At 41.6% G+C, this 10,748-nt stretch overlaps 1 pseudogene across 1 annotated transcript; it reads left to right on the top strand.

Annotated features, from left to right (window-relative positions):
• The first annotated feature begins 5,311 nt into the window (after positions 1-5,311).
• On the top strand, positions 5,312-10,157 carry LOC308429205 (Y-box-binding protein 1-like; annotated as a pseudogene). The gene is made up of 2 exons: positions 5,312-5,342; positions 9,296-10,157. The product of its transcript is annotated as a Y-box-binding protein 1-like (transcript).
• Positions 10,158-10,748: the final 591 nt, after the last annotated feature.

The raw sequence follows: 10,748 nt of genomic DNA, 5'->3' as shown, positions 1-10,748 counted from the left end.
TGGGTATAAATAACAAAGTTTTAAAAAAACCATTGTGGGCTGTAGAGATGGCTCAGTGGTTAGGAGCATTGCCTGCTCCTTCAGAGGACACTGGTCCAATTCTCAACTTTCACATGGTGTCTCATCCTCATCCGTAGCTCCAGTTCCAGAGGATTCAACACCTTTTTCTGCTCTCTGCAGGCAACAGCACACAGACATAAATGTACACAGATACCCATATGCATAAAATAAAAAATAATGGAAAAATTTAAAAAGAGACCAAAACTCACACTGAGTTTTTTCAGATATTTAAAAATCCTGAAACATTGTCAAGTGTATTTATAGTGCTTTAATAACACTGAATAAACAGTATATGTATAAAAATTTTATTCAATTTATAACATAGACATTAATGTTTATATAATTTTCTAATAGCCTTCCTTTCCATGTTCTGTAGCAGTGAATCTTAGTAGTCAGCCTGCTTCAGTAAAGCCTTGTCCAAATTGCTTGGAGAGTGCTTTTCCTTTAGCTGCTAATAATCTCATTATTGTTGAATTCAGAAGATAATTTGGGACCCTGTGACAAATCTGTTCCACTTGACACTGTTGTCGGTTTCTACATGTTCTTTTTGATTTCTTCGGGACTGTCTGTTTACTTTAATTGCCATGTCCTCCTGGACATTTCTCAGTTGCCTCTCTAGCTTCTCTCTACTTGTATTTTCAGTCTTTATTCCCATTTTAGATACTCTTTCTTAGAAATTTTAATAAGCTTCAACTTTGCGGGACCCCAGATATCTCCTGAAATGCAGACTCACGATCTGTCAAACTGTTTGATGAGTACCGTTATTATCGAGGTGTGCTGGCATCTCACCAAACTCTACGTATCTGAAAAAGAATTCTTTCTTCCTGTGCACGCTTCTCTCCAATTGGAACAGATCTACCATCTGTGTGTGTGCATACGTGTGGGTGGGTGCGTGTACACATGCCATAGAAAGATGTCAGGTGTTGCTTTATTACTCTGTAATTGATTCCCCTGAGACCGTCTCTCACTGAACCCTGGAACAAAGCTGATGAACTTTAGGGACCCTTCGGTCTCTACCTTCTGTATAAACTGGGATTATAGTCAACCCTGATATTTTACAGTGGAGCTGGGGATTTGAACTCAGGTCCTTGTGATTGAGCAGCAGATACTCTTACATAATGAGTTACTTCTCCAGCCCCAAATCTACCTGTTTGAGACTGAGTCTTGCTATAATGCAGCACAGCATGGTCCTCCTGATTTTAGCTCCCAAGTGCTAGGACTGTAGGTGTGTGCCACCACTTCCTCAGCTCACGTTTATTTTTTTTTATCTTCCTTTAGTTGATTATTATAGATTTGCATTTAATCAACTGACCAGAGCAACTGTTCCGGGTATTAAATATTTCTTGAATATCCCCCATATTTTTATTCCCACACTGCCTGTATTAGCTAGTGTGGTCAAGGCAGAAGAAACTCATGTTAGGTGTGACATATTTAATACAGTAAATGAGACATCACTCTTGGGTGTCTGAGGAAGAAGTCAGAAGAAATTGCTTCTGGAGTTTACGAAGTTCTAGAATAACAGTGAAGGAAGGAACGTCAGCAGTTTTGATTGACTGCAGTCCGGGAGTGAGTTTTCTCATCGCGGTTCAGTTCCGTCCCTCAGGGTCCCTGCAGCTCGGTGAGAATCAATTCTTTTATGTGCGGAAGCCACCTCACTTCTGAGTTCTGTATCTGGCTCCACGCTGCATGAGGGGCAGGGTGTCTCGGGGAGTTAATGAGTCACGGGCAGCTAAACTATTGGGGGTCGGAAGTGCAGCGAATGGACTGGGGATGTGTCTCAGGGGTACAGGGTCTGGGTAGCGTAGCAAAGCTTAGAATTCAGTTTCCATGCCCACAGCAAAAGAGATAGACGTTAGTGCAGGTAGGTCGCTCTCAGTGACTGCTCCATATACGTTCCATATTTCATATTTCCAGCATCCAGTATGGCTGAGCCTCCGTTGACTGTACCTCTAACTGAGATGTTAATATCCTTTTGGGGTCCTTTTGGCAAGCCCCATGTCCTCTCTTTACTCTTGTCTTCTGTTTCTAGGTAAACTCTAAAGCGAGGTAAGAACGTCTTTCATGGGGCTTCTCCAGTCTCATCCGTTGTTACAGGTGTATTTAAGTTCTTTGTGTCATCTCGATTTAATTATGGCAGGCCCCCGGCATCTAGAAATGCATCAGTTTCTTCTAGATTTTCAGTATATTGGTGTATATGTTCCCAAACCACGCCCTGGTAATCCTATGAGTTTTGCTGGCATTTGTTTTCAGGTCTAATCTTCCGTCTCAGACTTGGTCAACTTGGCTCATTTTCTATATTTCGATAAGTTTAGCTAAGGGTTTGTTGGTCTTGTTCATTAGTTTTTTTAAGAACTAATTCTGCGTCTGACTGGTCCCTGCATTCCTTTTGTTTTCATCTCATTAGTGCGTGCACTGACATTACTTCCTTCTGCCTACCAGCTCTGCTTGCTCTGGTTTTTCTGTGATGTTGAGTACACATTATTTAGTTGAGATGTGTGTTTTCCTCATTTGGCACTTATGGCTGTAATGTTCCCTCTTAGAGCAGCGTTCATGGTCTCCCACAGGTGTGGCATGTTCTGCCCTCAGGTTCGCTTTCATGCTGTTCCGGGGTCTTTCCTGATTCCCCCTTGATTTCTCTAACAACCCATTCATCCTTCAACAGGATGTTGTTCGGTCTTCATGAATTTATTCATGTTCCATATTTTCTCTTGCTGTTGATTTCGAGCTTTATTCCACTGAGATCAGACAGAATACAAGAAATTATTTCACGTTTCTTATGTTTGTCGAGTCTTTCTTTGTACCCCCAAATATGGCCTATTTTAGAAAAATTCCATAATCTGCTAAGAGCGTTTTTGCAGTATTTGGGTGGAAAAATGTTGGAGTTGTCTGTTACATCCACTTGATCTATAATGTCATTAAAAGTCAATTAAGAAGAACAATGATATTTATTTAGATATTCTATTAGGTGCCATGATTCTCAATTGGTTTTAAGCGATATTGTCTGGCGATCTATATGTTTGGAATGTATTTGACCGTACTTACCTCACCCTTATCTTCTCTTGTTCCCATCCCCTCGTGCTGAATTCCTTTCGAGATACAACCCCTCTGCTCTCATGATTTTTTTCTTTTGTGAATTTAATTAGAGTTGCTTGCATGAGAATGCATGAGAACCAATTTATTTGGCATAGACGAATGAATGATGTAGGCACTCACGAGTGGCTGCATTACTGAGGAAAATTACCCACTCTCCCAGAAATCATCATGTACCGATAGTCGTTCATGTAAGGGTGGGGCCTTACAAGCCCTTATCCATGTACAATGTTGTTCAGGTCTTACATGTTACATGTGTAACTACAGATGCTACAAGTTAATGGATGTGGTGGTATGTCATGTCTGGCCGATGGCTTTCAGCCTGCACTTCTCCCTGTCCTCTGGCTGTGCCCTGTCCCTTTCTTTCTGGCACATTTTCCCTGACCTATGTAGAGAGCCTGTTCAGAAATGAGTACCTGGCACTCACCACGATAAAACAAAGCTCCTGAGCAAGGCAGGAAGCAGCACCCCTGGAGAGGTATGAATAGAGACATTTAGAAGTAAGTTGACAGGCCCAGTGTAACAACAGTGATAGCTTTTCCCCTAGGGCCTAAGACCTACAAGACATGGCCCTTTGAACAGGTCTGTGGTAGCCGACATCAATTCCCTTTAGTGGAGGAGACCTTGAATGCAATCAGAAAAGTGGTTGGCTACTGTCCACTGTCATTTAACTCCAGATATTTTTGACTTGACTGTGGGTGAGAATGGGGAACTAATGTCACTCATTCCTGTTGTGTGGAAGCCCATTAGAGTCTTTATCTCTGTTATCTGCTTTGTGAAATTGGATATGCCAATATAGTGCCTATATGCTCTGAACTGGTGACAGGTTATCCCATAATCAATGTCATGTGACATTCTTTAACACGTTAGTTCTGGTTTGATATCTATTTTGTCTTATGTCAGAATTACTGTATCTGCTTTGCATTAATTTTTACCATCTTGGAATATAGTTTCCTACCCTTTTCCTTATGGCTGTACCTAATTTTGTTGGAGAAGTCTATTTCCGGTAGACAATGAATAGATGGATTCTGTTCTTAAATTTAAACTCCTAGCCCATGTCTTTTGGTTGTAGAATTGAGATAATTATAATGGTTATATATATATACATACACACACACATATATATATACATATATATACATACATACACACACACATATATATATATACATATATATATGTTCATGATCTTTCTCAAATTATTTTTTGAATATTGTGTGTCACATTTAAAACTGGGTCTTTTTTTCTATACATGGATGTCTAGACATCCTGACACATTTGTTGAGATTACTTTGCTTTTAACATTGATTTATTTTGAGATCTTTTGAAAGCTACTTTACTGATACATTTGACTCTTCTAAAGCCAATACTACAGAAGCTTTTCTTAAGATGAGTTTTGCTATTGTGGGATCCTTTGTAGTCTCAGATTTTGTGATGCTTTGTTAATGTCTACAATAAAAAGTTTCTGGGCCCTGTTTGGGCTGCATGTCTTCATGTAATGGCTGGAAAGGTTCTGTCTACACGGAATGTAGATAATTGTAGGACTTATTTCTTGTGCTTCCTTTCTTTCTGGATTATGGTTTTTTGCTACTTGTTGTCAAGCACCTCACATGTGGAGTTTCCTGTATTTTCCTGTTCTGTAGTTGTTTGAGGGAGAGTGGTTAATTCAGTGCCAGTTATAGCTGGAAGCAGGGGTCCTACATAGAAACTTAACCCAGACTTGTGAGCAAAATGCAAGAAGCTATCATGAGAAATGTGTTTATATTTCTAGTCTATATATATAGAAAGATAAGGTGAAATGTTATAAAAAGCAGAAAGTACTATGTAAAGCAAACGTTTTAAAATCAAGTGGAATTTTGATTGAATAAATGAATATTGTTTTGCATGATCAGGATGTTGTTTCTTGTTTGCTGGTTGTCTTAGTCCGGGTTTCTATTCCTGCACAAACATCATGTGTAGATTGTCCTGAAGCTGTTTGTATTTTAATGTTAATTCCATTTCCCTAAGAAGGGCTTGCTAGTCACATGACTCCAACTGGACCTTCCCATTTTAATTAGTAAAATAAAGGAAAGCCTGTGACTGGGCGGGGTGAGGGAGGTAGAGAGGCCAGAGAGGTCGGAAGAAGGTAGGTCAGAGGATGGAGGTTCGAGGTTGAGGCAACATGGAGGTTCCCCAGGACCAGCTGGACCCAGGTGGGTTTACTTGGTTTTAAATAGCTATGAACGTTAAGGATTTTACAGGTCTAGCATCTTATATGAAGGGCAGTTTGTATCTTTGTCTATTTGATGCAATCTTGTTGTGTAGGGGGTTTGTGGATTGAGAGTTAAACATATAAACCTGTATGAAAAGCTATTGGGCTGTAGAGTTGTGTTTGTGTGGGATCTTGGGGTACAGAAATACCCTGGGACAGAGGCAGAAAATAGTGGTAGAAAACTGCCAAGGGAAGGGAGTCGTGGGGACAAGTTGGGCCGTGGTGACGGTTCAGAGTGGGTGCAGAGGAGCACTTGACTCCTAACTAAAACCGGGCCTGAGGAGTGAGAGATGAACATTTGATATTTTCTAATATTTACTGCAACAATCATGACCATGTAGCAAGTTGGGGAGGAAAGGGTTTGTTCAGCTTACACTTCCCACATTGCTGTTCATCACCAAAGAAAGTCAGGCCAGAAAGTAGGAGCTGATGCAGAGGCCATGGAGGGATGTTACTCACTGGCTTGCTCAGCCTGCTTTCTTATAGAACCCAGGTCTACCAGCCCAGGGATGGCACCACCCACAATGGGCTGGACCAGGGATGGCTCCACCCACAAGGAGTCCTCCCCCCCGGATCACTAGTTGAGAAAATGCCTTACAGCTGGATCTCATGGATGCATTTCCTCAATTGAGGCTCCTTCTCTGTGATAGCTCCAGCTTGTGTCAAGTTGACATAAAACCAGCCAGTACACTGGTCATTTATATGAGCCAATCTTTCGGTTCGTCACTTTTTATTTTCTTAATTGATCAACAGTGCATGATTTATTTATTTTTTTTAGGAAACTTTGAAAATATGTATGATATTTTGGCTAAAAGTATGTTTTGAGTTTATTTTATGATCTGCTATTTCTTCTGCATGTTTACCACCACTGACAATAGACCATTAATAAATTCACGAGTTAGAATACTTAGTGGATAGGCCAGCTGGATTACAGTTTGTATTTGTGTAAGCTTGAGGAGAAACCTATCATTCAGATAAGACATTAAATCTATCTTTTGAATCTATGCAATTGACATCCTCCATATATCATTTCAAAGTTTGCTATCTGAAGTTAAAGGTAGAAGAGAATGGAATTTCCCCTACTTAAATGTGTATGATGTCACGTTTTCAATACATAATATATGTAGTGCACATAGATAGGCACACATGTATGAACACAAACACAGTGGTTTCAGACTACCAAACATTAAGTTTGTTGGTGTGCTTAAAGGTATTATTTGATTGTTCTTAAAGAAAACATGCTTCAGTGTACTAAGGGAATGGAGAATCTTGAATGTCTTAGGTAACTAAACTTAAGCTATAATTGCATATGTAGTTTCTAGACAAGCCCACAAGACACTGTGTTGCCTCAGACACAGGCTACAGAAGTTGTTAGAATGGTGGTCACTGAAGGTTAGGGGGGATTTGGGATAATAGATATCAAGATACAATCACACTGTACAGTGGTAAGTCACACTGTTCTATAGCACATCTAGGTGAGTATACTTCACAGCCTGTAACATTTTATAAAGAGCCTAAAAGGAGGAGCTTGAAGATCTCCAACAGCAATGAGAAATAGAAATTCTCACGACCCTGGTTTGCCCTGTACACTCTGAATCCACTGGGTCTTCATATTGTACCCGGGCCGGAGAGGTTAGAGCACCGGCTGCTCTTCAAGAGGTCCTGAGTTCAATTCCCAGCAACCACATCTTGGTTCAGAAACATCTGTAATGGGATCTGATTCCCTCTTCTGAAGTTCAGGAAGACAGAGCACTCATAAGTGTAAAACACATGAAGCCCCTGTCCCATAAAGAATACACAGCTGTTGAGTGAGAGAATATTTATGATACTAACAATCACTTTATTATTCATAAAGCTTTGATGAATAAAGTCTACCTAAGTGTCAGTGTTAATGTCTTAACCTTCTTCCTCTCTGCCCACTTCCAGATCTTTGGATGGAACCTGGGTGTTTGATTTTTATCTCCTTGATTGAAGGGATACCCCCTGTGTGGTTAACATTCCTGGTTCTTTGACTGCTTCTCTGCCGGTACAGGAACCTCTTACCCTCAGCACCTGCTTAGCAAAGTACTGTCTAATGTACTATTAGACAGCTTCAGCAGCCCGTTCACACCATAGTCCTATATCTTTTTCTTGTAGTCTGGCATTCTGGCCAGGAAACATGGAGTGAGGAGGAAGAAAAGAATGAATTTAGAAGATAATTGCAAAATGAAATAAATAGGTCCTTAATACATAACATAAGCAGGACCTTACGACCTGTAAGTTTTTCAGTTCATTGCAAGGAATGAAAAAGAATAGGATGGAGCATCCAGACTTTAATTAATTGATTTCAAAAACATTGAGTTCCTACTATGTCTCATTTAGCATGCCAACACTCTGGGAATGAGTGATTGCTGAGGCCAGGCTCCTTTTTCTGAGGAAGGTCACAGTCTGATAGAAGGGGTAAAAAACATACCCGATCAACTATATCACAATGTAATACATTATGCTTTAATACTTTACCACTGACATATTTAATGTACTGACGGAAGACAGATGAATGAACAACTAATTACACTAGGGACGACATCTGTGAAGACTCCAGAGAAAATGTCACATTTGTCCTTTACATTAAAAAGTGGTCTTTCTGGGGAGAGAGCTGTTGCAAACAGTTGGTGTGGAGGGATGGAGAGAGCACAGGAAGTGCAGAGCAAAGAAGAGGAAGTAGTCTGGATTTCATGAACTGAAATAGGATGACTGAGTCATCTGGGTGCATCTATAAAACTAACTGGGACAAGGTTGCAATTGGTTCTGTAGGTAAGAACGCTAGGATTTTGTCTTTTAGGCTATTGCTAATCATTAGAGATTTGGAGAGAGGAGGTAACAAAAGCCAACTCGTAACATTGTAGATAATTCTGGAGGTAGAGTAAATGGGAGATGATTTCTCAATAGTGTGAGTGAGGGGATGGAACAGGAGACAAGGGGGTATGGCATAGATGTAAAGACAACAGAAAACATCTCTCACTGCAGGAACAGTTCTAAACTTAGTGGCTTCAAAGGACAGAAAACATCTATTTTCTATAAACAACATATGGCAGAAATACTGTGGCAACCTTGTAGATGTTCTGGCTTTGCTTTTGTTTATGAGGTTGTAGTGAAATTTCAAGCTGTGGCTGTAGTCACTTGACAGGGGGCTGGACGATTCTCTGTTATTATTTAAGGACTGGCTTACAGGTTCAGAGGTTCAGTCCAGTATCATCAAGGTGGGAACATGACAGATCCAGGCAGACATGGTTCAGGAGAAGCTGAGAGTTCTACATCTTCATCTGAAGGCTGCTAGCAGAACACTGACTTCCAGGCAGCTAGGATTAGGGTCTTAAGCCTGTGCCCACAGTGACACACTTATCCTACAAGACCACACTTTCTAATAGGGCCACTCTCTGGGCCAAGCATATACAAACCATCATACATGGGAAGGAAACTGATGCTGGGTAGTGGTAGGAGGTTTCAGTTATTCACCCCAAGAACTTCTTTTAAGGCCTTAAGGGAACACCTCCCAGAAGTTGTCTGACCTGAAAATGTGCACCATGGCACCACACACACACACACACAAACACACAAACACACACGTTAAACTTTTATTTTATTTATTCTTTGACAATTTTATACACAGATCATACCTATGCCAAGCCCTACTCTCTCCCCCCAGACATACCCTAGCATATTTCCCCTTCCATATTTATGTGTCTTCCCCTTTTTGAAGGGGTCCCGCAGGTGTCTCACAGGGAAGCCAACCTTGTGAAGAGATAATAATGAAAACCCAGTGCAGAGGTCGATCGGTAGCAGGAGCGGAGAGCGGACCCCAGAGAGCCTTACTGCCGCCGCGGCCCCAGTCACCATCACCGCAATCGTGAGCAGCGAGTCATGAGACCCAGCAGCGGCCTGGGCGGCCTCACATTGGCGGCGCCTGCAAGGTCATCGCAAGGAAGGTTTTGGGAAAATGGTTCAATGTAAGGAACGGATACGGTTTCATCAATAGGAATGACACCAAGGAAGATGTATTTGTACACCAGACTGCCATAAAGAAGAATAACCCCAGGAAGTACCTTCGCAGTGTAGGCGATGGAGAGACTGTGGAGTTTGATGTTGTTGAAGGAGAAACGGGTGAGGAGGCAGCAAATGTTACAGGCCCTGGTGGAGTTCCAGTTCAAGGCAGTAAATAGGCAGCAGACCGTAACCATTACAGATGTTACCCACGTCGTAAGGGTCCTCCACGCAATTAACAGCCAAATTACCAGAATAGTGAGAGTGGGGAAAAGAAGGAGGGGTCGGAAAGTGCTCCTGAAGGCCAGGCCCAACAACACCGGCCCTATCGCAGGTGGAGGTTCCCACCTTAGTACATGTGGAGACCCTATGCGCGTCGACCACAGTATTCCAACCCCCCTGTGCAAGGAGAAGTGATGGAGGGCGCTGACAACCAGGGTGCAGGAGAGCAAGGTAGACCAGTGAGACAGAAGATGGACAGGGTTACAGACCACGATTCCTCAGGGGCCCTCCTCGCCAAAGACAGCCTACAGAGGATGGCAATGAAGAGGACAAAGAAACCAAGGAGATGAGACCCAAGGTCAGCAGCTACCTCAACGTCAGTCTTTGCAACTTCAACTATCGACGCAGACGCCCAGAGAACCCTAAACCACACGATGGCAAAGAGACAAAAGCAGCCGATCCACCAGCTGAGAATTCGTCCATTCCAGAGGCTGAGCGGGGCGGGGCTGAGTAAATGCCGGCTTACCATCTCTACCATCATCCGGTTTGGTCATCCAACAAGAAGAAATGAATATGAAATTCCAGCAATAAGAAATGAACAAAGATTGGAGCTGAAGACCTTAAGTGCTTGTTTTTTCCCCCATTGACCAGATACAATAGAACTATCTGCATTATCTATGCAGCATGGGGTTTTTATTATTTTTACCTAAAGATGCCTCTTTTTGGTAATGACAAACGTTTTTTTAAGAAAAAAAAGGTCTGGTTTTTCAATACACCTTTAACAGTTTTTAAATTGTTTCATATCTGGTTAAGTTGAGATTTTTAAGAACTTCATTTTTAATTTGTAATAAAGTTTACAACTTGATTTTTTTCAAAAAAGTCAACAAACTGCAAGCACCCGTTAATAAAGGTCTTAAATAATAATAAAAATTGTGGGAAGCCACTGTATTCGCCATTACAAGATGGCGCCCAGCCCGAAGGGAGAGTGGCCAGTTTTGAGATAAACAACCTAAGTGTGCATGCACGCCTGCCTGTTTTTTGCTGAATCATGGTGACTCTGAGTATGCTAATTAGGGCGCACAGAATGCACCAATCAGGTGGCGGC

The sequence above is a fragment of the Micromys minutus genome (assembly GCF_963924665.1).
Source record: "Micromys minutus genome assembly, chromosome: 13".
Classification (NCBI taxonomy): domain Eukaryota; kingdom Metazoa; phylum Chordata; class Mammalia; order Rodentia; family Muridae; genus Micromys; species Micromys minutus.
This window is presented reverse-complemented; position numbering and strand designations above follow the sequence as displayed.